Source organism: Mesoplodon bidens (genome assembly GCF_964165515.1).
Source record: "Mesoplodon bidens genome assembly, chromosome: 4".
Taxonomy (NCBI): domain Eukaryota; kingdom Metazoa; phylum Chordata; class Mammalia; order Artiodactyla; family Ziphiidae; genus Mesoplodon; species Mesoplodon bidens.
Window position 1 is genome coordinate 52,166,222 of NC_138160.1, and position 27,387 is coordinate 52,193,608.

The 27,387-nt window shown below is 37.5% G+C and overlaps 1 protein-coding gene across 2 annotated transcripts in view; it reads left to right on the plus strand.

Moving 5' to 3' along the window:
- Window positions 1-27,387, plus strand: part of RNF180 (ring finger protein 180) — a 277,857-nt gene that overhangs the window by 60,773 nt on the left and 189,697 nt on the right. The gene's annotated exons all lie outside the window — the stretch shown is intronic.

Consider the following 27,387-nt stretch of genomic DNA (forward strand, 5'->3'; position numbering starts at 1 on the left):
TTTTTTTTTAATAAGGTGTGCGATTTAGGTTGAGGTCCCTTGTTTTGCATAGAGATGCTTGATTGTTCCAGAACTATATGTTGAAAACACTGTCCTTTCTCCATTGAAATGCTTTTTCAGCTTTGTCAGAGATCAACTGGCTCTATATGTGTGGTCTTTCTCTGGACTCTCTATTCTGTTCAGTTTATTTTTGTGTCTCTCCCTTTGCCAATACACCTCTTTCTTGTTTATTGTAGCTTTATACTAAGTCATTAAAATAGGGTACTGTGATTCCTCCAACTTTATTTTTCGTTTTCAAAATTGTTTTATTGTAGTTCCTTTGCCTTTCCATATAAATTTGGAATCAACATTTTTATCTTTACAAAAAATAGATCAACTTGGGGAGAACCAAAATCTTTACTGTGTTTATTTTTCCAGTCCATGAACATGATATGTCTCTCCTTTTATTTAGGTCTTTGATTTCTTTCATCAGTATTTTGCAGTTTGCAGCATTCAGAACGTGTGCATATACTGTTAGATTTATACCTAAGTATTTACTTTTTATGTTATTGTTAATTTAAAAAATTGTTTTGATTTATAATTGTATTTCGCTAGTTTACAGAAACATAATTTTGTTTTGACTTTATGTCTTGTGCTGTTGATATTACAGATCTTTGACATCTCTTGTCAGGTTTATCCCTAAGTATTTATATTTGTATACTGTTGGTAAATGGTATTATTTTATTAAATCTTAATTTCCATTTGTTCATGAATAATATATAGAAATACAGTTGATTTTTGGTGTTAATCTTATATTTTACAACCTTTCTAATTTTACCTATCAGGAATAGCAGGAGTTTTGTAGATTTCACTGGGTTTTCTACTTAGGTGATCATGTCTGCAAATAAAAAGTCTTACTTCTTCCTTTCCAATTTGATTATTTCTTTTTGTGTGTTATTGAGTGAGCTAGAACATCTAGTACGGTGTTGAGTAGAAGTGATGAGAGCAGGTATCCTTGTCTTTTTCCTGATGTTAGGAAGAAAGCACTCAGTCTTTCACCATTAAGTATTATGTTAGGTATGGGTTTTAGGTAGATGCCCTTTATCAGGTTGAGGAAGTTTTCTTCTATTCCTAGTTTGCTGAAAGTTTTATCATGAGTGGATGTTGAATTTTGTCAAATTCTTTTTCTGTATCAATTGATATGATTATGTGTTTTTAATGTGAATATTAAGTGATTATCAAATATTGAGCCAGTGTTTCATTCCCACAGTAAATATTTTGTTATACTGTATTTTTCTTTCTGTATATTGCTGGATACTACTTGCCAATATTTTTTGAGTTTTTTTAGTTTCTTTGTTTTTTTGCCTCTGTACATGAAGGATATTATCCTGATGCTTACGTTATTTTTGTACAGTCTTTTTCTGATTTGATATCATGGTAGTGCTGACTTTATAAAATGAATTAAGAATTGTTCTTTCCTGTTGTGTTTTATGGAAAATATTGTGAAGAATTAATATTACTTTTTCTTAAATATTTGGTAAGGAAACTACCTGGGCCTGGAGGTTTTGGGGGTGGGGGTGGGTGAAGGAGGTGAATTTAACTATAAATTCAGTTTCTTTAATGTTTATAGGACAATTCAGGTTATCTGTTTCATATTGGATAATTTTGGTAGTTGTTTACAATGAATTATCTAAGTTGTTGAAAATGCGTGTGTAGAATGTTCATAGTATTCCCTTATTATCCCTTTAATGTCTGTTGGGTCTGTAATGATATCCCCTTTTCAATCCTGATAATAGCAATTTGTGTCTCGTCTCTCCTTCTCTCCCCAGCCCCCTTGCTTTTAGTTTTGCTAGAGGTTTATCAATTTTACTGATCTTTTCAAAGAACCAGCTTTTGATTTCAATTATATTTTTCTCTTATGTTTTGTTTTCAAAGTCATTGATTTCTGGTCTTACTTTTATTACTGACGTCCTTTTGCTTGCTTTGACTTTATTTTCCTTTCTCTTATAAAATATTTTTTATGGGAGAAACTTAAGTTTTCGATTGGAAATCCTTTTTTATTTCATCTAAGCATTTGTTGCTATAAATTTCCCTTTAGTTACTGCATGAGCTACAACCCATGACTTTTATGTTGTGTTTCTAATTCAGTTCAAACTGTTTCTAATTTCCTTTGAGACTTTTGTTGGCCCACGTAGTTTGTCTAAGTGGCTAGTATAATCATGTAAAGACTGAAATGTTAGCATTCTGAGGAAATTTTAAAACTTCATCCTGTGGAAGAATATTTCTTCCTCTGGATTGAGAGAATGTAAAGCTGCCACTAGTATAGCTGTATAATATTTTAAAATAATTCTGTTTAAACATTTTGTTTGTTCTGCTGTGTTGACATTTCTTAACCTTGAGCTTAGTTAATACGAATAAAAGAAAATGTCTCTTTAAAACGCACAGGAAACTATTGTGAAAAGAGTTTACCTTACATTTCTGTGGCATGTGCATGAAAATATAAAATAATTGACCAAGTATCATGGTTTTTAATAAATCAATGAACCATCTACAATGATTATATTACATTGTTTTGAGTTAACTAAATGAGTTAAGACTACTTGTATTATTACAAGGGTGTGATTTAGGCACTGGGGAGAATAGAGGTCAATAAATTATATTAAAGACCTACTCACTTGTGTTTACCTAGAGAAGATATGCATTTTCCACAAAGGCATTAAGTTTCATTTTCCTGGATTTGCACATAGGGATAATTTTTCACAGATTTTGAAGGAGTCCACTTAATCTTTTATCACTTGATTCATTAAGTTGAAATCATACACAAATCATATTCTAAATATATTTTTGGTTATCTTTTTAAAATAAAATTTTTGTGCTTCTGAATCATAATAGTAATTCATGTATTGAACAGTTATTCCCCATTTGTTCTGTTTCTAAAGAAGAAAATTAATGGTTTATTGAAATAAAAAGCTTCAGTAATGAAACTTCAGTAATGAAAATAACTAAAATTTTAATTAGATGACACATTTTACTATAATTTTCCATTGTGTGTGTGTATATATATATATACACACACACAAACACCCACCACACACAATTCATTATCTGTTCACCTCTTGATGGACACTTAGGTTGCTTTCATATCTTGGCTGTAGTATATATGCTGCTGTGAAGATTGGGGTGTGTGTATATTTTTGAATTAGCATTTTTGTTTTCTTCATATATGTACCCAAGAATGGAATTGCTGGTTCATATGGTAATTTTATTTTTAGTTTTTTGAGAAACCTCCATACTGTTTTCCATGGTGCCTGCACCAATTTTCATTCCCAGCAGCAGTGCACTGAGGGTTCCCTTTAATCCACATCCTTGCTAACATGTGTTATTTATGGTCTTTTTGATGTTAGCCATTCTGACAGGTGTGAGGTGATACCTCATTGTGGTTTTGATTTGTCTGATGATTAGCAATGTTGAGCATCTTTTCATGTGCCTGTTAGCCATCTGTATATCTTCTTTGGAAAAATGTCTATTCAGGTCTTCTGCCCATTTTTTGATTGGGTAATTTGGTTTTTAGATATTGAGTTACATGAGTTGTTTATATATTTTGGATATTAACCCCTTATTGGTCAAATCATTTGCAAATATTTTTTTCCTATTCAGTAGATTGTCTTTTCTTTTTTTTTGATGGTTTCTTTTTCTGTGCAAAAGCTTTTAAGTTTAATTAGGTCCTGTTTATTTTTGCTTTTATTTCTTTTGCCTTAGGAGACTGATGCCTCAGAATGTTACAATTTGTGTCAAAGAGTATTCTGCCTATGTTCTTTTCTAGGAGTTTTGTAGTTTAAGGTCATACATTTAGGCCTTTAATCCATTTTGAGTTTAATTTTGTATATGGTGTGAGAAAATGTTCCAATTTCATTCTTTTACATGGATTGGTCCAGTTTTCCCAGCACCACTTATTGAAGAGACTGTCTTTTCTCTATTGTATATTCTTGCATCCTTTGTGTTAGAGTAATTGACCTTAGGTGCCTGGGTTTATTTCTGGGCTCTTTATTCTGTTCTGTTGATCTATATGTCTTTTTTTGTGTCAGTACCATTCTGTTTTGATTACTGTAACTTTGTAGTATTGTCTGAAATCAGCTTTGCTCTTTTTTTTCTCAAGATTGCTCTGACAATTTGAGGTCTTTTGAGGTTCCATGTAAATTTTAGGATTACTTGTTCTAGTTTTGTGAAAAATGTCATGGGTGTTTTGTTAGGGATTGCATTAAATCAGTAGATTGCCTTGGGTAGTGTGGTAATTTTAATAATATTATTTCTTCCAATCCATGAACATGGGATCTTTCCATTTATTTGTATCATCTTCAGTTTCTTTCTTCAGTGTTGCATGGTTTTCAGACTACAGGTCTTTTACCTCTTTGTTTAACTTTATTCCTAGGAATTTTGCTCTTTTTGATGAAAATTTAAATAGAATTGTTTTCTTGCTTTCTCTCTCTGATAGTTCATTATTTGTGTATAGAAAAGAACAGATTTCTATATATTAATCTTGTATTCTACAACTTTACTGAATTCATTTATTAGTTCCTGTAGTTTTTGATGGAGACATTAGGATTTTCTGTATATACTACCATGTGATCTACAAATAGTGACAGATTTACTTCTTCCCTTCTAATTTGGATGCCTTTTCTTTTCTTTTTTTTTTTTCCTTGCCTGATTGCTATGGCTAGAATGTCCAATACTATGTTAAAAAGGAGCAGTGAGAGTGAGCATCCTTGTCTTGTTCCTGATTTTAGAAGAAAAGCTTTTAGCTTTTTACTATTGAATATGATGTTAGCTGTGGGTTTGTAATAAACGGCCTTTATTATGTTGAGATATCTGCCCTATATACCTACTTTGATGAGAGTTTTTATCATGAATGGATGTTGTCAAATGCTTTTTCTGCATTTATTGAGATGATTGTGTGACTTTTATCCTTCATTTTGTTAATGTGGTGTGTCACATTGACTGATTTCTGGGTATTGAACCATCCTTGCCCTCCTGGAATAAATCCCACTTGATCATGGTTTTTAATCCTTTTTATGTATCATTGAATTTGGTTTATCAGTATTTTGTTGAAGATTTTACAACTGTATTCATTAGAGATAAAGGCCTCTAATTTTGTTTTTTTGTAGATTTTTTGTCTGGTTTTGATATCAGGGTAATTATGGCCTTATAGAATGAATTTGGGAGTGTTCCCTCCTCTTCAGTTTTTTTGGAATAGTTTGAGAAAGATAGGGATTAGCTCTTACTTATATGTTTGCTAGAATTCCCCTGTAAAGCTATCTGGTTCTAGATGTTTGTTTGCTGGAAGTTGTTTTTTTTTTTTATTACAAATTCAGTTCCACTACTAGTGATTGGTCTGTTCTGATTGTCTGTTTCTTCTTGATTCAGTCTTTGAAGGTTGCATGTTTCTAGAAACTTGTCCATTTCTTCTATGTTTTCCAGTTTGTTGGCATATAGCTGTTTGTAGTATTCTCTTATGATTTTTTGTGTCTCTGTCATATTGGATGTTATTTGTCCTTTTTCATATCCTATTTTGTTTATTTGGGTCTTCTCTTTTATTATTGTTGATGAGACTGTCTAAACGCTTATCAACTTTATGTTTTCAAAATAAACAGCTCTTGGTTTCATTGATTTTTCTTCTTTTTTTGTCTCTATTTTATTTATATCCTTGCTAATCTCTGTTATTTCCTTCTTTCTGGTGATTTTATACTTTGCTTATACTTCTTTTTCTAATTACTTTAGATGGTAGGTTAGGTTGTTTAATTGAGATTTTTCTCATTTCTTGAAATAGACCTATATCACTATAAGCTTCCCTCTTAGAACTGCTTTTGCTGCATGCCATGGATTTTGGAAGGTTGCGGTTTTTTTTTTTCATTTGTCTCAAGGTATTTACTGATTTTCTCTTTGATTTATCATTGACCCTTTTTTTTTTAAGTAGCATTTTGTTTAGTCTCCATGTATTTTTGTGTTTTTACCATTTTTCTTCCTGCAGTTAATTTCTGGTTTCATTCTGTGTTGCCAGAAAAAATACTTGGTATAATTTATATCCTCTTAAATTTGTTGAGACTTCTTTGTGGCCAAGCATGTGATATATCCTGGAGAATGTTCCATTTGCACTTGAAAAGAATGTGTTTTCTGCTGTTACTGGTTGAAATGTCCTATAGATATCTATTAAGCTCAACTAGTCTAATGTGTCTTTTAGGACTACTTTTCCCGTATTGCTTTTCCGTCTGAATGATCTCTCCAATTATGTAAGTGGGTGGTTAAAGTCTCCTACTATTACTGTATTATTGTGAGTTTCTCTCTTTATGTCCGTTAATGTTTGCTTTATATATGTAGATGCTCCTATTTTAGGTATGTATATGTTAGTGAGTTTTATATATAGTTCTTGTATTAATTACTTTATCATTATATAAAGCCCTTCTTTTTGTTATAGACTTTGTTTTGACTGTCTACTTTGTCTCATATGAGTATTGCTACCCCAGCATTCTTGTTGCTATTTATATGAAATATCTTTTTCCTGACTCTCACTTTCAGACTATATGTGTGTTTAGCTCTGAAGTGAGTCTCTTGTAGTCAGCAGATAGATGGCTCTTGTTATTTTTAGCCAGTCAGCCCTCTCTGTGTCTTCTATTTTTTTTTCTTCTTTTTTTTTTTTTTTTTTTTTTTTTTTTTGCGGTACATGGGCCTCCCACTGTTGCAGCCCCTCCGGTTGCGGAGCACAGTCTCTGGACGCACAGGCTCAGTGGCCATGGCTCACGGGCCCAGCTGCTCCGCGGCATGTGGGATCATCCTGTACCGGGGAATGAACCCGCACCCCCCGCATCGGCAGGCGGACTCCCAACCACTACGCCACCAGGGAAGCCCCTCTCTGTGTCTTTTGATTGGAGCATTTAGTCCACTGACATTTACAGTGATTTTTAATATGTAGGTACTTACTACCATTTTGTTATTTGTCTTCTGGTAGTTTTTGTAGTTCTTCTCTGTTCTTCTTTTAGTCTCTTCCCTTGTGGTTTAATTATTTTTTAGTGGTATGCTTATGTTCCTTTCTATCTGTTTTTTGTGTTTTTATTGTAGGTTTTTGATCTGTGGTTATCTTGGGGTTCATATGTGTTGACTAATATTTATATTTATTTTTCAAAAACTGGTTGAAATTTAAGGTAAAACACATTCTAAAAGGTCTACATTTTTCACACTGTGTTTTTTTTTAACATTTTTATTGGAGTATAATTGCTTTACAATGCTGTGTTGGTTTCTTCTTTATAACAAAGTGAATCAGTTATACGTATACATATGTCCCCATATCTCTTCCCTCTTGTATCTCCCACCCTTCTTATCCCACCCCTCTGGGTGGTCATAAAGCACCAAGCTGATTCCCTGTGCTATGTGGCTGCTTCCCACTAGCTATCTATTTTACGTTTGTTAGTGTATCTATGTCCATGCCACTCTCTCAATTTGTCCCATCTTACTATTCCCCCTCCCCATATCCTCAAGTCCCTTCTCTAGTAAGTCTGCATCTTTATTGCCGTCTTGCCCCTAGGTTCTTCTGACCATTTTTTTTTCTTTTCTTTAGATTGCATATATATGTGTTAGCATACGTTATTTGTTTTTCTCTTTCTGACTTACTTCATTCTGTATGACACACTCTAGGTCCATCCACCTCACTACAAATAACTGTTTCGTTTCTTTTTATGGCTGAGTAATATTCCATTGTATATATGTGCCACATCTTCTTTATCCATTCATCTGTTGATGGACACTTAGGTCGCTTCCATGTCCTTCCATGTCCCATTATAAATAGAGCTGATATGAACATTCTGTTACATGACTCTTTTTGAATTATGGTATTCTCAGGGTATATGCCCAGTAGTGGGATTGCTGGGTCGTATGGTAGTTCTATTTTTAGTTTTTGAAGGAACCTCCATACTGTTCTCCATAGTGGCTGTATCAATTTGCATTCCCACCAACAGTGCAAGAGTGTTCCCGTTTCTGCACACCCTCTCCAGCATTTATTGTTTCTAGATTTTTTCATGTTGACCATTCTGACCGGTGTGAGATGATATCTTATTGTAGTTTTGATTTTCATTTCTCTAATGATTAATGATGTTGAGCATTCTTTCATGTGTTTGTTGGCAATCTGTATATCTTCTTTGGAGAAATGTCTATTTAGGTCGTCTATTTAGGTCTTCTGCCCATTTTTGGATTGGGTTGTTTGTTTTATTGTTGTTGAGCTGCATGAGCTGCTTGTAAATTTTGGAGATTAATCCTTTGTCAATTGCTTCATTTGCAAATATTTTCTCCCATTCTGAGGGTTGTCTTTTCTACTTGTTTATGGTTTCCTTTGCTGTGCAAAAGCTTTGAAGTTTCATTAGGTCTCATTTGTTTATTTTTGTTTTTATTTCCATTTCTCTAGGAGGTGGGTCCAAAAGGATCTTGCTGTGATTTATGTCATAGAGTGTTCTGCCTATGTTTTCCTCTAAGAGTTTGAAAGTATCTGGCCTTACATGCAGATCTTTAATCCATTTTGAGTTTATTTTTGTGTAGTCTGTTAAGGATTATTCTAATTTCATTCTTTTACATGTAGCTGTCCAGTTTTCCCAGCACCATGTATTGAATAGGCTGTCTTTTCTCCACTGTATATACTTTGCCTCCTTTATCAAAGATAAGGTGACCATAGGTGCATGGTTTTATCTCTGGGCTTTCTATCCGTTCCACTGATCTATATTTCAGTTTTTGTGCCAGTTCCATACTGTCTTGATTACTGTAGCTTTGTAGTATAGTCTGAAGTCACGGAGCCTTATTCCTCCAGCTCTGTTTTTCTTTCCCAAGATTGCTTTGGCTATTCAGGGGTCTTTTGTGTTTCCATACACATTGTGAAATTTTTTGTTCTTGTTCTGTGAAAAATGCCAGTTGTAGTCTGTTAGGGATTGCATTGAACCTGTAGATTGCTTTGAGTAGTATAGTCATTTTCACAATGTTAATTCTTCCAATCCAAGAACATGGTATATCTCTCCATCTGTTGGTATCATCTTTAATTTCTTTCATCAGTGTCTTATAATTTTCTACATACAGGTCTTTTGTCTCCTTAGGTAGGTTTATTCCTAGATATTTTATTCTTTTTGTTGCAGTGGTAAATGGGAGTGTTTCCTTAATTTCACTTTCAGATGTTTCATCATTAGTGTATAGGAATGTAAGAAATTTCTGTGCATTAATTTTGTTTCCTGCAAATTTACCAAATTCATTGATTAGCTGTCGTAGTTTTCTGGTAACATCTTTAGGATTCTCTATGTGTAGTATCATGTCATCCGCAAACAGTGACAGCTTTACTTCTTCTTTTCCAATTTGGATTCCTTTTATTTCTTTTTCTTCTCTGATTGCTGTGGCTAAAACTTCAAAACTATGTTGAATAATAGTGGTGAGAGTGGACAGCCTTGTCTTGTTCCTGATCTTAGTGGAAATGGTTTCAGTTTTTCACCATTCAGGATGATGCTGGCTGTGGGTTTGTCATATATGGCCTTTATTATGTTGAGGAAAGTTCCCTCTATGCCTACTTGCTGGAGGGTTTTTATCATAAATGGGTATTGAATTTTGTGAAAGCTTTCTCTGCACCTACTGAGATGATCATATGGTTTTTCTCCTTCAATTTGTTAATATGGTGTATCACGTTGATTGATTTGCCTATATTGAAGAATCCTTGCATTCCTGGGAAAAGCCCCACTTGATCATAGTGTATGATCCTTTTAATGTGCTGTTGGATTCTGTTTGCTAGTATTTTGTTGAGGATTTTTGTATCTATATTCATCAGTGATATTGGCCTGCAGTTTTCTTCCTTTGTGACATCTTTGTCTGGTTTTGATATCAGGGTGATGGTGGCCTCATAGAATGAGTTTGGGAGTGTTCCTCCCTCTGCTATATTTTAGAAGAGTATGAGAAGGAGAGGTGTTAGCTCTTCTCTAAATATTTGATAGTATTTGCCTGTGAAGCCATCTGGTCCTGGTCTTTTGTTTGTTGGAAGATTTTTAATCACAGTTTCGATTTCAGTGCTTGTGATTGGTCTGTTTATATTTTCTGTTTCTTCCTGGTTCAGTCTCGGATGGTTGTGCATTTCTAAGAATTTGTGCATTTCTTCCAGGTTGTCCATTTTATTGACATATAGTTGCTTGTAGTAATCTCTCATGAACCTTTTTATTACTGCAGTGTCAGTTGTTACTTCTCCTTTTTCATTTCTAATTCTATTGATTTGAGTCTTCTCCCTTTTTTTCTTGATAAGTCTGGCTAATGGTTTACCAATTTTGTTTATGTTCTCAAGGAACCAGCTTTTTGTTTTATTGATCTTTGCTATCATTTCCTTCATTTCTTTTCATTTATTTCGGATCTGATCTTTATGATTTCTTCCCTTCTGCTAACTTTGGGGTTTTCTTGTTCTTCTTTCTCCTGTTGCTTTAGGTGTAAGGGTAGGTTGTTTATTTGATATGTTTCTTGTTTCTTGAGTTAGGATTGTATTGCTATAAACTTCACTCTTAAAACTGCTTTTGCTGCATCCAATAGGTTTTGGGTTGTGTTTTCATTGTCATTTGTTTCTAGGTATTTTTTGATTCCTTCAGTGATCTCTGGTTATTAATTAGTGTGTTGTTTAGCATCCATTTGTTTGTATTTCTTACAGATTTTTTCTGTAATTCATATCTAGTCTCGTAGCGTTGTGGTCAGAAAAGATACTTGATACAATTTCAATTTTCTTAAATTTACAAAGGCTTGATTTGTGACCCAACATATTATCTATCCTGGAGAATATTCCATGAGCACTTGAGAAGAATGTGTATTCTTTTGTTTTTGGATGGAATGTCCTATAAATATCAATTAAGTCCATCTTGTTTAATGTATCATTTAAAACTTGTTTCCTTATTCATTTTCATTCTGGATGATCTGTCCATTGGTGAAAGTGGGGTGTTAAAGTCCCCTACTATGATTGTGTTACTGTCAATTTCCCCTTTTATGACTGTTAGTATTTGCCTTATGTATTGAGGTGTTCCTATGTTGGGTGCATAAATATTGACAATTGTTATATTTTCTTCTTGGATTGATCCCTTGATCATTATGTAGTGTCCTTGTTTGTCTGTTGTAATAGTCTTTCTTTTAAAATCTATTTTGTCTGATGTGAGAATTGCTACTCCATCTTTCTTTTGATTTCCATTTGCATGGAATATCTTTTTCCATCCCCTCACTTTCAGCCTGTATGTGTCCCTAGGTCTGAAGTGGGTTTCTTGTAGACAGCATATATATGGGTCTTGTTTTTGTATCCATTCAGCCAGTCTTTGTCTTTTGGTTGGCGCATTTAATCCATTTACATTTAAAGTAGTTATTGGTATGTATGTTCCTATTCCCATTTTCTTAATTGTTTTGGGTTTATTATTGTAGGTCTTTTCGTTCTCTTGTGTTTCCTGCCTGGGGAAGTTCCTGTAGCATTAGTTGTAAAGCTGATTTGTTTGTGCTGAATTCTCTTAGCTTTTGCTTGTTTGTAAAGCTTTTAATTTTTCCATCAAATCTAAATGAGATCCTACTGGGTAGGGTAATCTTGGTTGTAGGTTTTTAGGCTTCATCACTTTAAATATGTCCTGCCACTCCCTTCTGACTTGGACAGTTTCTGCTGAATTATCAGCTGTTAACCTTATGAAGATTCCCTTATGTCTTATTTTTTGTTTTTCCCTTGCTGCTTTTAATATTTGTTCTTCTTATTTAATTTTTGATAGTTTGATTAATATGTTTCTTGGCATGTTTCTCCTTGGATTTATCCTGTATAGGACTCTGTGCTTCCTGGACTTGATTAACTGTTTCCTTTCCCATATTGGGGAAGTTTTCAACTATAATGTTTTCAAATTTTTTCTCAGTCCTTTTCTTTTTCTCTTCTTCTTCTGGGACCCCTATAATTCGAATGTTGGTGCATTTAATGTTGTCCCAGAGGTCTCTTAAACTGTCCTAAATTATTTTCATTCTTTTTTCTTTATGCTGCTCTGCAGTAGTTATTTCCACTATTTTATCTTCCAGGTCACGTATCCATTCCTCTTCTTCAGTTATTCTGCTATTGATCCTGTCTAGAGAATTTTTAATTTCATTTATTGTGTTGTTCATCATTGTTTGTTTGATTTAGTTCTTCTTGGTCCTTGTTGAATGTTTACCATTCTGTTTCCAAGATTTTCGATCGTTTTTAGTATTATTATTCTGAATTCTTTTACAGGTAGACTGCCTATTTCCTCTTCATTTGTTAGGTCTGGTTTGTTTTTGCCTTGCTCCTTCATCTGCTGTGTGTTTCTCTGTCTTCTTATTTTGCTTAACTTACTGTGTTTGGGGTCTCCTTTTCACAGGCTGCAGGTTCATTGTTTCTGGTGTTTTTGATGTCTGTCCCCAGTGGCTAAGTTTGGTTCAGTGGGTTGTGTAGGCTTCCTGGTGGAGGGGACAAGTGCCTCTTTTCTGGTGGGTGAGGCTGGATCTTTTCTTTCTGGTGGGCAGGTCCACTTCTGGTGGTGTGTTGTCAGGTGTCTGTAGCCTTATTATGATTTTAGGCTGCCTCTGTACTAATGGATGGGGTTGTGTTTGCATCTTGCTAGTTGTTTGGCATTGTTTGTCCTGCACTGTAGCTTGCTAGTCGTTGAGTGGAGCTGGGTCTTTGCGATGAGATGGAGATCTCTGGGAGATTTTCGTCATTTGATATAACGTGGAGCTGGGAGGTCTCTTTTGGACCAGTGTCCTGAAGTTGGCTCTCCCGCCTCGGTGGCACAGCCATGACGCCTGGCTGGAGCACCAAGAGCCTGTCCTCCAATGGCTCAGAATAAAAGGGAGAAAAAAAAAGGAAGGAAGAAGAAGGTAAAATAAAATAACGTTATTAAAATAAGAAATAAAAAATAATTATTAAGGAAAAAAACTTTTTTTAAATAATAAAAAAATAAAGATAAAAAAATGGAGAGACAGAACCCTAGGACAAATGGTAAAAGCAAAGCTATACAGACAGAATCACACACAGAAGCATACACATACTCACAAAAAGAGAAAAAGGAAAAAAAAATATATATTGTTGCTCCCGAAGTCCACCTCATCAAATTGGGATGATTTGTTGTCTATTCAGGTATTCCACAGATGCAGGGTACATCAAGTTGATTGTGGAGATTTAATCCACTGCTCCTGAGGCTGCTGGGAGAAATTTCCTTTTCTCTTCTTTGTTCGCAGAGCTCCAGGGTTTCAGCTTTGGATTTGGACCTGCCTCTGCATGTAGGTTGCCTGAGGGCATCTGTTCTTTGCTCAGACAGGATGGGGTTAAAGGAGCAGCTGTTTCAGGGGTTCTGGCTCACTCAGGCTGGGGGGAGGGAGGGGTACCGATGCGGGGAGAGCCTGCGACAGTAGAGGCTGGCATGACGTTGCACCAGCCTGAGGCGTGCCATGCATTCTCCTGGGGAAGTTGTCCCTGGATCTTGGGACCGTGGCAGTGGCGGGCTGCACAGGCTCCCGGGAGGTGTGGATAGTGACCTGTGCTTGCACACAGGCTTCTTGGTGGTGGCAGCAGAAGCCTTAGTGTCTCATGTCCGTCTCTGGGGTCCTCGCTGATAGCCGCGGCTTGTGCCCGTCTCTGGAGCTCCTTTAAACAGGGCTCTGAATCCCCTCTCCTCATGCACCAGGAAACAAAGTGGGAAGAAAAAGTCTCTTGTTTCTTCGGCAGCTCCAGACTTTTTCCTGGACTCCCCCCAGCTAGCTATGGCACACTAGCCCCTTCAGGCTGTGTTCACGCAGCCAACCCCAGTCCTCTCCCTGGGATCCGACCGAAGCCCAAGCCTCAGCTCCCAGCCCCGACCCATCCTGCCGGATGAGCAGAGAAGCCTCTCAGGCTGGTGACTGCTGGTCGGTACCGATCCTCTGTGCGGGAATCTCTCCACTTTGTCCTCCACACCCCTGTGGCTGTGCTCTCCTCTGTGGCTCTGAAGCTTCCTCCCTCCACCCACTGTCTCTGCCAGTGAAGGGGCTTCCTAGTGTGTGGGAACCTTTCCTCCTTCACAGCTCCCTCCCACTGGTGCAGGTCCCATCCCTGTTCTATTGTCTCTGTTTTTTCTTTTTTTTTTTTGCCCTACCCCGGTACGTGTGGAGTTCCTTGCCTTTTGGGAGGTCTGAGGTCTTCTGCCAGCATTCAGTAGGTGTTTTGTAGTTGTTCCACATGTAGATGTATTTCTCATGTATTTGTGGGGAGGAAGGTGATTTCTGTGTCTTACTCTTCCGCCATCTTGAAGCTCCTCTCCTCACATTTTGTGTTTTTGATGTCATATTTTATATCCTCATGTTTATCCCTTCACTGTTTATTGTATTTATAGTTGCTTTTATAATTTTTTGTTTTGATCTTCATACTAGCTTATTTAAGTGGTTGATCCGCAGCCTTTACTATATATTTGCATGTACTAGTCAGATTTTTTCCCTTTTATATAGACTCTTACTTCTCATTTTATCCTTTTATTTTCTTCTTAGATAACACTCTTTAAACATATCTTTTAGGGTAGATTTAGTATTGATGAACTTTTAATTTTTGTTTGTCTGAAAAGTCCTTTATCTCTCCTTCAATTCAAAATGGTAATCTTGCTTGGCAGAGTATCCCTAGGTTGCAGGTTTTTCCTTTTCAGCACTTTGAATATATCATGCCACTTCCTTCTGATCTGTAAAATTTCTTCTGAAAAATCAGCCTATAGCTTTATGTGGATTTCATTTATATGACTGTTTTTCTTTTGTTGCCTTTATAATTTTCTCTTTAGTTTTCAATTTTATCGGTTTTTTTTTTTTTTTTTTTTTTTTTGGCTGTACACGGGCCTCTCTCTCTTGTGGCCTCTTCCATTGCGGAGCACAGGCTCCAGATGCAGAGGCTCAGTGGCCATGGCTCACAGGCCCAGCCACTCGCAGCATGTGGCATCTTCCTGGACCAGGGAACGAACCCTCATTCCCTCCATTGGCAGGCGGACTCCCAACCACTGCGCCACCAGGGAAGCCCTATTTTATCCTTTTAAATATGGTATATCTTGCTTTGGGAGCCTCTGCACTTCTTGTACCTTGATATCTGTTTCCATCTTCATGTTTGGGAAGTTTTCAGCTAAAATTTCATCAAATGCTTTTTTGACCCCCTTCTCTTTCTTCTCCTCTGGGACCCATATAATGCAAACATTGGTATGCTTGATATTGTTGCATAAGTCCCTTAAACTGTTCTCAGTTTTTAAATTTGTTTTTCCTTTTGATGTTCTGATTTGATGAATTCCATTATTCTATCTTCCAGATCACTTATTTTTTCTTTGTTTCACCTAGTCTGCTATTTGTTCCTTCTAGTGTGGTTTTCACTCCAGTTATTCTTCAGTTCTGATTGATTCTTTTTTATGTTTTCTAGTTCCTTGTTAAAATACAGTTTTTATCCTTTCTTTTCCCTAATGCAGTTAACATTCTTATTACTAATGCTTTGAACTCTTTATCTGGTAAATTATTTATTTCTGTTTCATTAGTTGTTTTTTCATGGGTTTTCTCTTGCTCTTTCATTTGAAACAAATTCCTCTGTCTTCTCTTTTTGCTTAACTGTCTCTTTCTCTATGAAATTTGATGAAACAGTTTCCTATTCCAGTTGTGAAGGGGTGTTCTTGTGTGGGAGCTTCCCTACACCATCTGTGTGTGCCCAGTGGCTTTGGTGGGAGAGCTGGATCTGACATGAACACAGGTCACATCTTCTCCCAGGGCAAGCTGGCAGCTGTCACCTTAGTAGGAGTTTTGGCTGGAGATTCAGGAGCTAGAGCCAGAGCCAGGTGTGAGCAGAAGCCCTGAGAGTCAGGTCTGAGCTGGTTCTGTTCCCTTTAAGTGTATGCTCTCCTCCATCCCAGCTCTGGGACCCTTGGCCCAGAGGGGAGCAGTGCTAGAGCTAGAGGGGTGGAGTGGGCACTCAGTTTAGGTTGGGCCATGGGTTGTGCCGGTCCCAGCCCTATTCAGTGTTTTCTAGTGCAGTTAATGCACTGTCTCCCTGAATGCCAGTAAAGGTCACCCTCTCCTGGTTCAGTTGCTGTTCCAAGTTTAGCCAGCTCCATTACTCACAACTGCACTCTCCACTCTGTTGTTGCATCCCTTGCCCTAGTGTCAAGCTGTGCCATGGAGCAAGAGGGGCTGGGTTGGGCCCTCTGTGTGGGTCAGGCCATGGGCTGTTGTGGTGCCAGGACCAGAGTTCCAGACCACTCCCCATGTGCTGCCTCGGCCAGTGCCAGTGATTGCTACCTTTACCCTGTTCAGATGCCATGCTGGGTCTGGGCTGGCCCTGACCCTCACAACTGAACACTTTCCTTGGTTGCTGCAGCCTTTACCCTACTGTGGACTGTGCCATGGAGCAAGCAGGGCCAGAGTAGGTGCTCAGCTCAGTCTGGGGCATGTGCCAGGGTGGGTGTGGGTAACTAGCCAGAGTTCTGGGCAGTTTCAATTTGCTTCCTTTACCTTGTTTCAGGAGTAAGCAAGTGTGTGCTCACTCTTTTGAGAATGGAGCCCAGGTTTCTTACAGCCCTCCTGTGAGTCCCACTGGTTTTCCAACCAGCTAAAGGGATTTATCTTCCTGGAGTCAGACCCCGAGGCTGGTGTGCCCAATATGGGCTTGAACCACTCACTCCCCAGGGAAGATCTCTGATCCCATGTAATCTAACTCCTCTTTTGTGTTCCCTCCCAGAGGTGCAGGACCTGACCTGACCACTTCTTTTCCCTTCCTACCCAGTTCTGTGTGGATCTTTCTTACAGCCATGTTTGTATGAGAGTCTTTCTGCCAGTCTTCAGTTTGTTTTCAGTAAGAATGGCTCCACATGTAGATGTATTTTTGATTTGTTTGTGGTGGAGTTGAGCTCCGTGTCCTCCTACTCTGCCATCCTGATGTCCCCTCAGATTTAAATTTTCTAATGCTTTAGCACAGTTCTCTGTACACAGTAGATGATCAGGAATTTTTTTAAACAAGGTTTTTTTTTCAATTTTAGAGTAGTTTTAGGTTTATAGAAAAGTTGTGAAGGTAGTATAGAGAGTTTCCATATGTCCCACACTGTTTTCCCTATTATTTATATTTTATGTTAGTATTTTACATTTGTCACAATTAATGAATCAATATTGATAAATTACTATTATTTAAACTTCATACTTTAATCAGGTTTCCTTAGTTTTTACCTAATATTCTTTTTCTGTTCCAGGATACCATCCAGGGTATCATATTTCATTATATTTAGTTGTCATGTGTCATTAGGCTCCTCTTGGCTTTGACAGTTTCTCAGACTTTCCCTGTTTTTGATGACCTTGACATCTTTGAGGTTACCTAGTTAGGTATGTTGTAGAATGTCCCTCAATTAAGGTTGTTTGATCCTTTTCTCATTATTAGACTGGGGTTATGAGTTGTCTTATGGGTCCCCAAGTCCTACCCCCATGTTTGATGATTTACTAAGAGGACTCGGCCTATAGTTGTAGTCACAACTGTGTTTTATTTCAGTATAAGGATACAAACCACAAAGGGAAAATGTGCATGAGGCAAAGTCTAGAAGAAACGAAGTGCAAACTTTGAAGAGTCCTCTCCCCATTGAGTTATATAGAATGAACTTAATTCTTCCATTAACTAGTTATAACAACTTGTGTGCAATGTTGTGTACCAGGGAAGCTTATTATAGACTCAGTGCCCAGGGTTTTTATTGGGGGTTGGTCATATAGACATCTTCTGCCTGGCACATACCAAATTCCAGACTCCAGAAAGAAAGCAGATGTTCAACATAAAGCATATTGTTTGTGCAAATATTTTAGGCACAGTGAGCCGTTGTTATCAATTAGGATGATAGGAGCTCTCCAGAAATTCAGGTTCTCAGATGCCTGCCAAGGGCCAGCCTTTTCAGAACTGATAGGCCTCTACATTAACTCTTTTCTGTACATTGGTTTTTGGGAGGAAGACCACAGATTGAAATGCCATTTTCATCACATTACACATCATTTCAAGGATATATACTATCAACATGACTTATTACTATTAATGTTAACTCAGGAATGTTTTGAAACAGGGAAAAATAATAATTATCATACTTATATATTCCTTATGTACTAGTTTCCTATTATTGCTACCACAAATTACCACACACATAGTAGTTTAAAACGATATTGTTTTATCATCTTATTTTTCTTGAGGTCACAATCTGAAAATGGGTGTTGTAGGGCTAAAAATCAAGGTGTTGGCAGGGCTGCATTCTTTCTGGAGGCTCTAGGGTAGAATCTGTTCCTTACTTTTTCCAGCTTCCAGGGTCTGTCCACATTCCTTGGCTTGTGGCCTCCTTCCATTAATGACATCACTGTAACATCTGCTTCCTTTGTCACATTTTTCTTTGACCTATTTAAGGGCCCTTGTGATTATATTAGGCCCACCTAGATAATCCAGAGTAATCTTCCCATTTTAAGTTGCTTAACTTAATCACAGCTGTCAAGTCCCTTTGACATGTAAGGTAACATAAATTCCATGGATTAGAACATGGACATCTTTGGGGAGTCATTAATCTGCCTACCACATCTTACTATATGCTGGGTGGTTTTCTGATTTATTTACTTCATTTAATTCTACACCATTTTACGAGGTAAGTTCTATTATGGTCACCATTTTATGGATGGAGAAACTGAGGGTCAGAGAGGTTAAATAAATAAACTAGGCCCACAAACCTAGTATGTGGCAAATCTAGATCCCAAAGTTTATGCTCTTAATCATAATACTGTGACCTCTCAAGAAAGGATTTTTTCCTCACATATTTTATCATTCTTTGATGATTAACAAAACATTTTATTACTGTATACCTTTATTCTTCATTCATTCTCTTCTTCATTTGACTAATGCCCTTGGATGGCTTACTCTTTGCCAGAAACTATGCTAAGTATTGAGAATACAACAATGAATGAAATATGATCCCTCCCTTCAGGGACCTTTGAGTGAATGGGGAAGACATCTGTGAACATCAGTGATCCTTTTCTAATGTTTGTGCAGAAATGCCGTATCATAGTGAATTTTGGCCAACAGTTTACTTAATCCAAGATTTCTTTGGCCAAGACCTTGAGATGCAACTGAGAATCCCAGAGCAGTCACAAAGAAGCTTGATTGGGAGAGGGTAGCAAGATTGTGCAGAAGTGGGAAGATTGATAACAGAGAAAAAAGGAGAAATGGTCAGCTGATGAAGAATGTTGATGTAGTAGTCAGAAACTTATATTTGATTCTGAGGATGCTATGTAGCTGCTTGAGAGTCCTGTGTAGCTCCACACTGAGTCCACAGTAGTAGCTCAGTAAATGGTTGCTGAGGGGATGAATTGAACATATGAATGATGTATCCATTACTTCAGACCTGGAAAATGCTTTAAGTGTGGAGGCTAACAGTCGTTCCTAACCCTGGATGCAAGTTGGAATCCTCTCAGGAGGTTTTAAAAATGGCAGTGCCTTCTCTATCAGATTATGTCTTGGTTGGTCTAGACTGGGCATCATTACGTACGTTTGTGTATTTTAAAGTATACATATATACTTTCAAGTAATTCCAGTGTAGCCAGGGTTGACAACTATTAGAAAGAAGAGCTGTCAACAAAAAGGAATTAACAGTTGTTTAGAAGTGATTTGGTACAGTCCTTGACAAAGCATTTATTAACAAGAGCAAAGAGAATTTATTCTGATGGATGTTCCAGAGGAAGGGCAACTGGCTAGAATTAGGCTGAGATGAAGAACCATACTGGAGAAGACAAGATATTTTGATCTTATACTTTCTAGCACCTCATATAGCTCCTTACATGTAGTAAAACACAGTATAAATACTTATGTCCAAGTAACATTTAGTATATCCAGGTAGCTTTTCTTAGCCTGCTATTAAAAGAATGAGAATTTTGGTTAGGAGCAAGGGGGAGGGAGGGAATTGTTTGGAAAAGTTATGGTAATGATCGCAGCAGTTAACATTTATTGAGCTTTTCAGTATGTTAGGTACAGTACAAGATGCTTTATTTGTATCACCTGATTTCCATGAGCTATTAGGTTGTGGATTATGGGGAATCACTAAGGGGGCAGGCTTTGGAAAGCTAGGGAGGAGCATGAAGACACTGGCTTCTTCAGGCACTAGGGGGGAAAGGCAGTTGGAAAGTACCAGAATGAATATGCATCCTTTCCTTTCCCAAATTTCATGTAAGGCCAATTTTGTGTAAGGAAGGGAGAAAACATTATTATCGTCAGTAAGCTAGTCCCAAAGTGACACGTACAGAAAATTGGAGCTTATCACATAGGACTGAGCTTAGTCTAGCTGTGTTTGATGAGTAGAACCAGGCTCTGCCTTCAGCTCTAATGTGCACTGGGAAGACTGTGCCTAGTTTACGTTCTAAACCTTCGTGTTTCATTTCATTTACATCAACCAAGGTATTCACTGCCCACCTGTTGTTCTCCCTCCTTGCTCCATTTCTGCCCTTACACATTTTAAAAATCATAGACAGCTGCTGGCAATGGCTCCTTGTCCTGTTTAGACCTCCTTAAAACTTGTCAGATGCTGAGATGTAAGTCTCACCTACTCTTCTCACAGATGGGAACCTCACAATATCAGCTTCCATATGCCCAGAAATGGGGGAAGTAGCTGGAATACTCTCCCTGGCTCTGCATGACTAATTGTAATTGCTATCACTTGGGCTTTCTTTTACAAAGTAATATTTTGAAGTTAATTTTTCATTTTAGAAGCCATATAACAGTGTTAGAGAAAGTGTAGAAAACTGAAAAATACATTTACAAATCAATCGAGCAGTTACCTGAGGTGGGTGGCGGATATGATCCGGGGGACTATAAGGGAAATCCAACTCTCTTAGTTATGTTTTACTTCTTAAGCTGGGTGGTAGCATCACAGGTGTTTTCTTCTGTTTTGTCTGTCTTTAGTATTTTATAATGCATTGAAAAATCGATTATAAATCATACTCCCCTAATAATGCCATACCCTTTTTAGTCGCCATTTTTGCTGAAAAGTCTAAGCTTATGCACCTTTGTTCTCCTTGTAAAGATAGAGGCTTCAACAGATAATATAGGCATTTCCAGGTCTGAAGCATCATTCATATGTTCAATTCATCCCCTCAGCAACCATTTTCTTTTACCTAAGAGGTTCACTTTTTATAATGCTTTTATAATACTCTATTAGAATAAAATTGAATATTTAATAATCCATGAGAAAAACTTTCCAATAAAAATAATTACATATCTATGTTGCACTAGGATATGCTGCTATTCAGCTCTGAAATTCTGTGCTTTTTTTTTATTTTATTTCTTATTTTTCTTAGTTTCTGCTTTATAACAAAGTGAATCAGTCATACATATACATCTGTTCCCACATCCCTTCCCTCATGCATCTCCCTCCCTCCCACCCTCCCCATCCCACCCCTCCAGGCGGTCACAAAGCACCGAGCTGATCTCCCTGTGCTCTGCGGCTGCTTCCCACTATCTATCTCCCTTACGTTTGGTAGTGTATATATGTCCATGCCTCTCTTTCGCTTTGTCACAGCTTACCCTTCCCCCTCCCCATATCCTCAAGTCCATTCTCAAGTAGGTCTGTGTCTTTATTCCCGTTTTACCCCTAGGTTCTTCATGACATTTTTTTTTTAATTCCGTATATATGTGTTAGCATACGGTATTTGTCTTTCTCTTTCTGACTAACTTCACTCTGTATGACAGACTCTAGGTCTATCCACCTCATTACAAATAGCTCAGTTTCGTTTCTTTTTATGGCTGAGTAATATTCCATTGTATATATGTGCCATATCTTCTTTATCCATTCATCCGATGATGGACACTTCGGTTGTTTCCAGCTCCGGGCTATTGTGAATAGAGCTGCAATGAACATTTTGGTACATGTCTCTTTTTGAATTATGGTTTTCTCAGAGTATATGCCTAGTAGTGGGATTGCTGGGTCATATGGTAGTTCTATTTTTAGTTTTTTAAGGAACCTCCATACTGTTCTTCATAGTGGCTGTACCAATTCACATTCCCACCAGCAGTGCAAGAGGGTTCCCTTTTCTCCACACCCTCTCCAGCATTTATTGTTTCTAGATTTCTTGATGATGGCCATTCTGACTGGTGTGAGATGATATCTCATTGTAGTTTTGATTTGCATTTCTCTAATGATTAATGATGTTGAGCATTCTTTCATGTGTTTGTTGGCAGTCTGTATATCTTCTTTGGAGAAATGCCTATTTAAGTCTTCTGCCCATTTTTGGATTGGGTTGTTTGTTTTTTTGCTATTGAGCTGCATGAGCTGTTTATAAATTTTGGAGATTAATCCTTTGTCAGTTGCTTCATCTGCAAATATTTTCTCCCATTCTGAGGGTTGTCTTTTGGTCTTGTTTATGGTTTCCTTTGCTGTGCAAAAGCTTTGAAGTTTCATTAGGTCCCATTTGTTTATCTTTGTTTTTATTTCCATTTCTCTAGGAGGTGGGTCCAAAAGGATCTTGCTGTGATTTATGTCATAGTGTTCTACCTATGTTTTCCTCTAAGAGTTTGATAGTTTCTGGCCTTACATTTATGTCTTTAATCCATATTGAGCTTATTTTTGTGTATGGTGTTAGGGAATGATCTAATCTCAAACTTTTACATGTCCCTGTCCAGTTTTCCCAGCACCACTTATTGAAAAGGCTGTCCTTTCTCCACTGTACATTCCTGCCTCCTTTATCAAAGATAAGTTGGCCATATGTGCGTGGGTTTATCTCTGGGCTTTCTATCCTGATCCACTGATCTATCTTTCTGTTTTTATGCCAGTACCACACTGTCTTAATTACTGTAGCTTTGTAGTATAGTCTGAAGTCAGGGAGCCTGATTCCTCCAGCTCCGTTTTTCGTTCTCAAGATTGCTTTGGCTATTCGGGGTCTTTTGTTTTTCCAAACAAATTTTGAAATTTTTTGTTCTAGTTCTGTGAAAAAATGCCAGTGGTAGTTTGATAGGGATTGCATTGAATCTGTAGATTGCTTTGGGTAGTAGAGTCATTTTCACAATATTGATTCTTCCAATCCAGGAGCATGGTATATCTCTCCATCTATTTGTATCATCTTTAATTTCTTTCATCAGTGTCTTATAATTTTCTGCATACAGGTCTTTTGTCTCCTTAGGTAGGTTTATTCCTAGATATTTTATTCTTTTTGTTGCAATGGTAAATGGGAGTGTTTTCTTGATTTCATTTTCAGATTTTTCATCATTAGTGTACAGGAATGCCAGAGATTTCTGTACATTAATTTTGTATCCTGCTACTTTACCAAATTCATTGATTAGCTCTAGTAGTTTTTCGGTAGCATCTTTAGGATTCTCTATGTATAGTATCATGTCATCTGCAAACAGTGACAGCTTTACTTCTTCTTTTCCAATTTGGATTCCTTTTATTTCCTTTTCTTCTCTGATTGCTGTGGCTAAAACTTCCAAAACTAGGTTGAATAAGAGTGGTGAGAGTGGGCAGCCTTGTCTTGTTCCTGATCTTAGTGGAAATGGTTTCAGTTTTTCACCATTGAGGACAATGTTGGCTGTGGGTTTGTCATATATGGCCTTTATGATGTTGAGGAAAGTTCCCTCTATGCCTACTTTCTGCAGGGTTTTTATCATAAATGGGTGTTGAATTTTGTCGAAAGCTTTCTCTGCATCTATTGAGATGATCATATGGTTTTTCTCCTTCAACTTGTTAATATGGTGTATCACATTGATTGATTTGCGTATATTGAAGAATCCTTGCATTCCTGGAATAAACCCCACTTGATCATGGTGTACGATCCTTTTAATGTGCTGTTGGATTCTGTTTGCTAGTATTTTGTTGAGGATTTTTGCATCTATGTTCATCAGTGATATTGGCCTGTAGTTTTCTTTCTTTGTGACATCCTTGCCTGGTTTTGGTATCAAGGTGATGGTGGCATCGTAGAATGAGTTTGGGAGTGTTCCTTCCTCTGATATTGTTTGGAAGAGTTTGAGAAGGATGGGTGTTAGCTCTTCTCTAAATGTTTGATAGAATTCGCCTGTGAAGCCATCTGGTCCTGGGCTTTTGTTTGATGGAAGATTTTTAATCACAGTTTCAATTTCAGTGCTTGTGATTGGTCTATTCATATTTTCTATTTCTTCCTGAGTCAGTCTTGGCAGGTTGTGCATTTCTAAGAATTTGTCCATTTCTTCCAGGTTGTCCATTTTTTTGGCATAGAGTTGCTTGTAGTAATCTCTCATGATCTTTTGTATTTCTGCAACGTCAGTTGTTACTTCTCCTTTTTCATTTCTAATTCTATTGATTTGAGTCTTCTCCCTTCTTTTCTTGATGAGTCTGGCTAATGGTTTGTCAATTTTGTTTATCTTCTCAAAGAACCAGCTTTTAGTTTGGTTGATCTTTGCTATCGTTTCCTTCATTTCTTTTTCATTTATTTCTGATCTGGTCTTTATGATTTCTTTCCTTCTGCTAGCTTTGGGGGTTTTTTCTTCTTCTTTCTCTAATTGCTTTAGGTGCAGGGTCAGGTTGTTTACTCGAAATGTTTCCTGTTTCTTAAGGTGGGATTGTATTGCTATAAACTTCCCCCTTAGAACTGCTTTTGCTGCGTCCCATAGGTTTTGGGTCGCCGTGTCTCCATTGTTATTTGTTTCTAGGTATTTTTTAATTTCCTCAGTGATCACTTCGTTATTGAGTAGTGTATTGTTTAGCCTCCATGTGTTTGTATTTTTTACAGATCTTTTCCTGTAATTGATGTCTAGTCTCATAGCATTGTGGTTGGAAAAGATACTTGATACAATTTCAATTTTCTTAAATTTACCAAGGCTTGATTTGTGACCCAAGATATGATCTATCCTGGAGAATGTTCCATGAGCACTTGAGAAAAATGTGTATTCTGTTGTTTTTGGATGGAATGTCCTATAAATATCAACTAAGTCCATCTTGTTTAATGTATCATTTAAAGCTTGTGTTTCCTTATTTATTTTCATTTTGGATGATCTGTCCATTGGTGAAAGTGGGGTGTTAAAGTCCCCTACTATGATTGTGTTGCTGTCGATTTCCCCTTTTATGGCTGTTAGTATTTGCTTTATGTATTGTGCTCCTATGTTGGGTGCATAAATATTTACAATTGTTATATCTTCTTCTTGGATCGATCCCTTTATCGTTATGTAGTGTCCTTCTTTGTCTCTTCTAATAGTCTTTATTTTAAAGTCTATTTTGTCTGCTATAAGAATTGCTACTCCAGCTTTCTTTTGATTTCCATTTGCATGGAATATCTTTTTCCATCCCCTTACTTTCAATCTGTATGTGTCTCTAGGTCTGAAGTGGGTCTCTTGTAGACAGCATATATATGGGTCTTGTTTTTGTATCCATTCAGCCACTCTGTGTCTTTTGTTGGGAGCATTTAGTCCATTTACATTTAAGGTAATTATTGATATGTATGTTCCTATTCCCATTTCCTTAATTGCTTTGGGTTCGTTATTGTAGGTATATTCCTTCTGTTGTGTTTCTTGCCTAGAGAAGTTCCTTTAGCATTTGTTGTAAAGCTGGTTTGGTGGTGCTGAACTCTCTCAGCTTTTGCTTATCTGTAAAGGTTTTAATTTCTCCATCAAATCTGAATGAGATCCTTGCTGGGTAGAGTAATCTTGGTTGCAGCTTTCTCTCCTTCATCACTTTAATTATGTCCTGCCACTCCCTTCTGGCTTGTAGAGTTTCTGCTGAGAGATCAGCTGTTAACCTGATGGGGATTCCCTTGTGTGTTATTTGTTGTTTTTCCCTTGCTGCTTTTAATATGATTTCTTTGTGTTTAATTTTTGACAGTTTGATTAATATGTGTCTTGGTGTATTTCTCCTTGGATTTATTCTGTATGGGACTCTCTGTGCCTCCTGGACTTGAGTAACTATTTCCTTTCCCATATTGGGGAAGTTTTCAACTCTAATCTCTTCAAATATTTTCTCAGTCCCTTTCTTTTTCTCTTCTTCTTCTGGAACCCCTATAATTCGAATGTTGGTGCGTTTAATGTTGTCCCAGAGGTCTCTGAGACTGTCCTCTCTTCTTTTCATTCTTTTTTCTTTATTTTGCTCTGCATCAGTTATTTCCACTATTTTATCTTACACGTTACTTATCCATTCTTCTGCCTCAGTTATTCTGCTATTGATCCCATCTAGAGTATTTTTCATTTCACTTATTGTGTTTTTAATCGATGCTTGATTCATCTTTAGTTCTTCTAGGTCCTTGTTAACTGTTTCTTGCATTTTGTCTATTCTATTTCCAAGATTTTGCATCTTGGAAATAGCATCTTGGATCATCTTTACTATCATTATTCTGAATTCTTTTTCAGGTAGACTGCCTATTACCTCTTCATTTGTTAGGTCTGGTAGGTTTTTATCTTGCTCCTTCACCTGCTCTGTGTTTTTCTGTCTTCTCATTTTGCTTATGTTACTGTGTTTGGGGTCTCCTTTTTGCAGGCTGCAGATTCGTAGTTCCTGTTGTTTTTGGTGTCTGACCCCAGTGGCTAAGGTTGTTTCAGTAGGTTGTGTAGGCTTCCTGGTGGGGGGTACTAATGCCTGTGTTCTGGTGGTTGAGGATCGATCTTGTCTTTCTGGTTGACAGGTCCACGTCTGGTGGTGTGTTTTGGGGTGCCTATGGCCTTATTATGTTTTTAGGTAGCCTCTCTGCTAATGGGTGGGGTTGTGTTCCTGCCTTGCTAGTTGCTTGGCATAGGGTGACCAGCACTGTAGCTTGCTGGTCGTTGACTGAAGCTGGGTGCTGGTGTTGGGATGGAGATCTCTGGGAGATTTTCGCTGCTTGATATTATGTGGAGCTGGGAGGTCTCTTGTGGACCCGTGTCCTGAAGTTGGCTCTCCCACTTCAGAGGCACAGCACTGGCTCCTGGCTGCAGCACCAAGAGCCTTTCATCCACCCGGCTCAGAATAACAGGGAGAAAAACTAGAAAGAAAGAATTAGTAGAAGAAAGAAAGAGAGAGGGAAAGAAAAGAAGAAGGGAAGAAAGGAAGGAAGGAAGGAAGAAAGAAAGGCGGGAGGGAGGGAGGAAGGATGGAAAGAAAGAAGGAAAGAAAGGAGGGAGGGAGGGAGGAATGAAAGCAAAAGGAAGAGTGAATGGAAGAAGGGAGGCAGGGAGGAAGGAAAGAAAGAAAGAAAGACAGGAGGGAGGGAGGGAGGAAAGAAAAAGAAAGTGGAAAGAAGAAGGGTGGGAGGGAGGGAGGGAGGAAAGAAGAAGAAAGAAGGAAAGGAGGAGTGGAGGGAGGGAGGGAGGAAGGGAAGGTAGGAAAAAAGAAAGAGCAGGTAAAGTAAAATAGAATAAAGTATGAAATATAGTAGCGTTATTAAAATTAGAAAGTAATTATTAAAAAAAAAACGGACCTATAG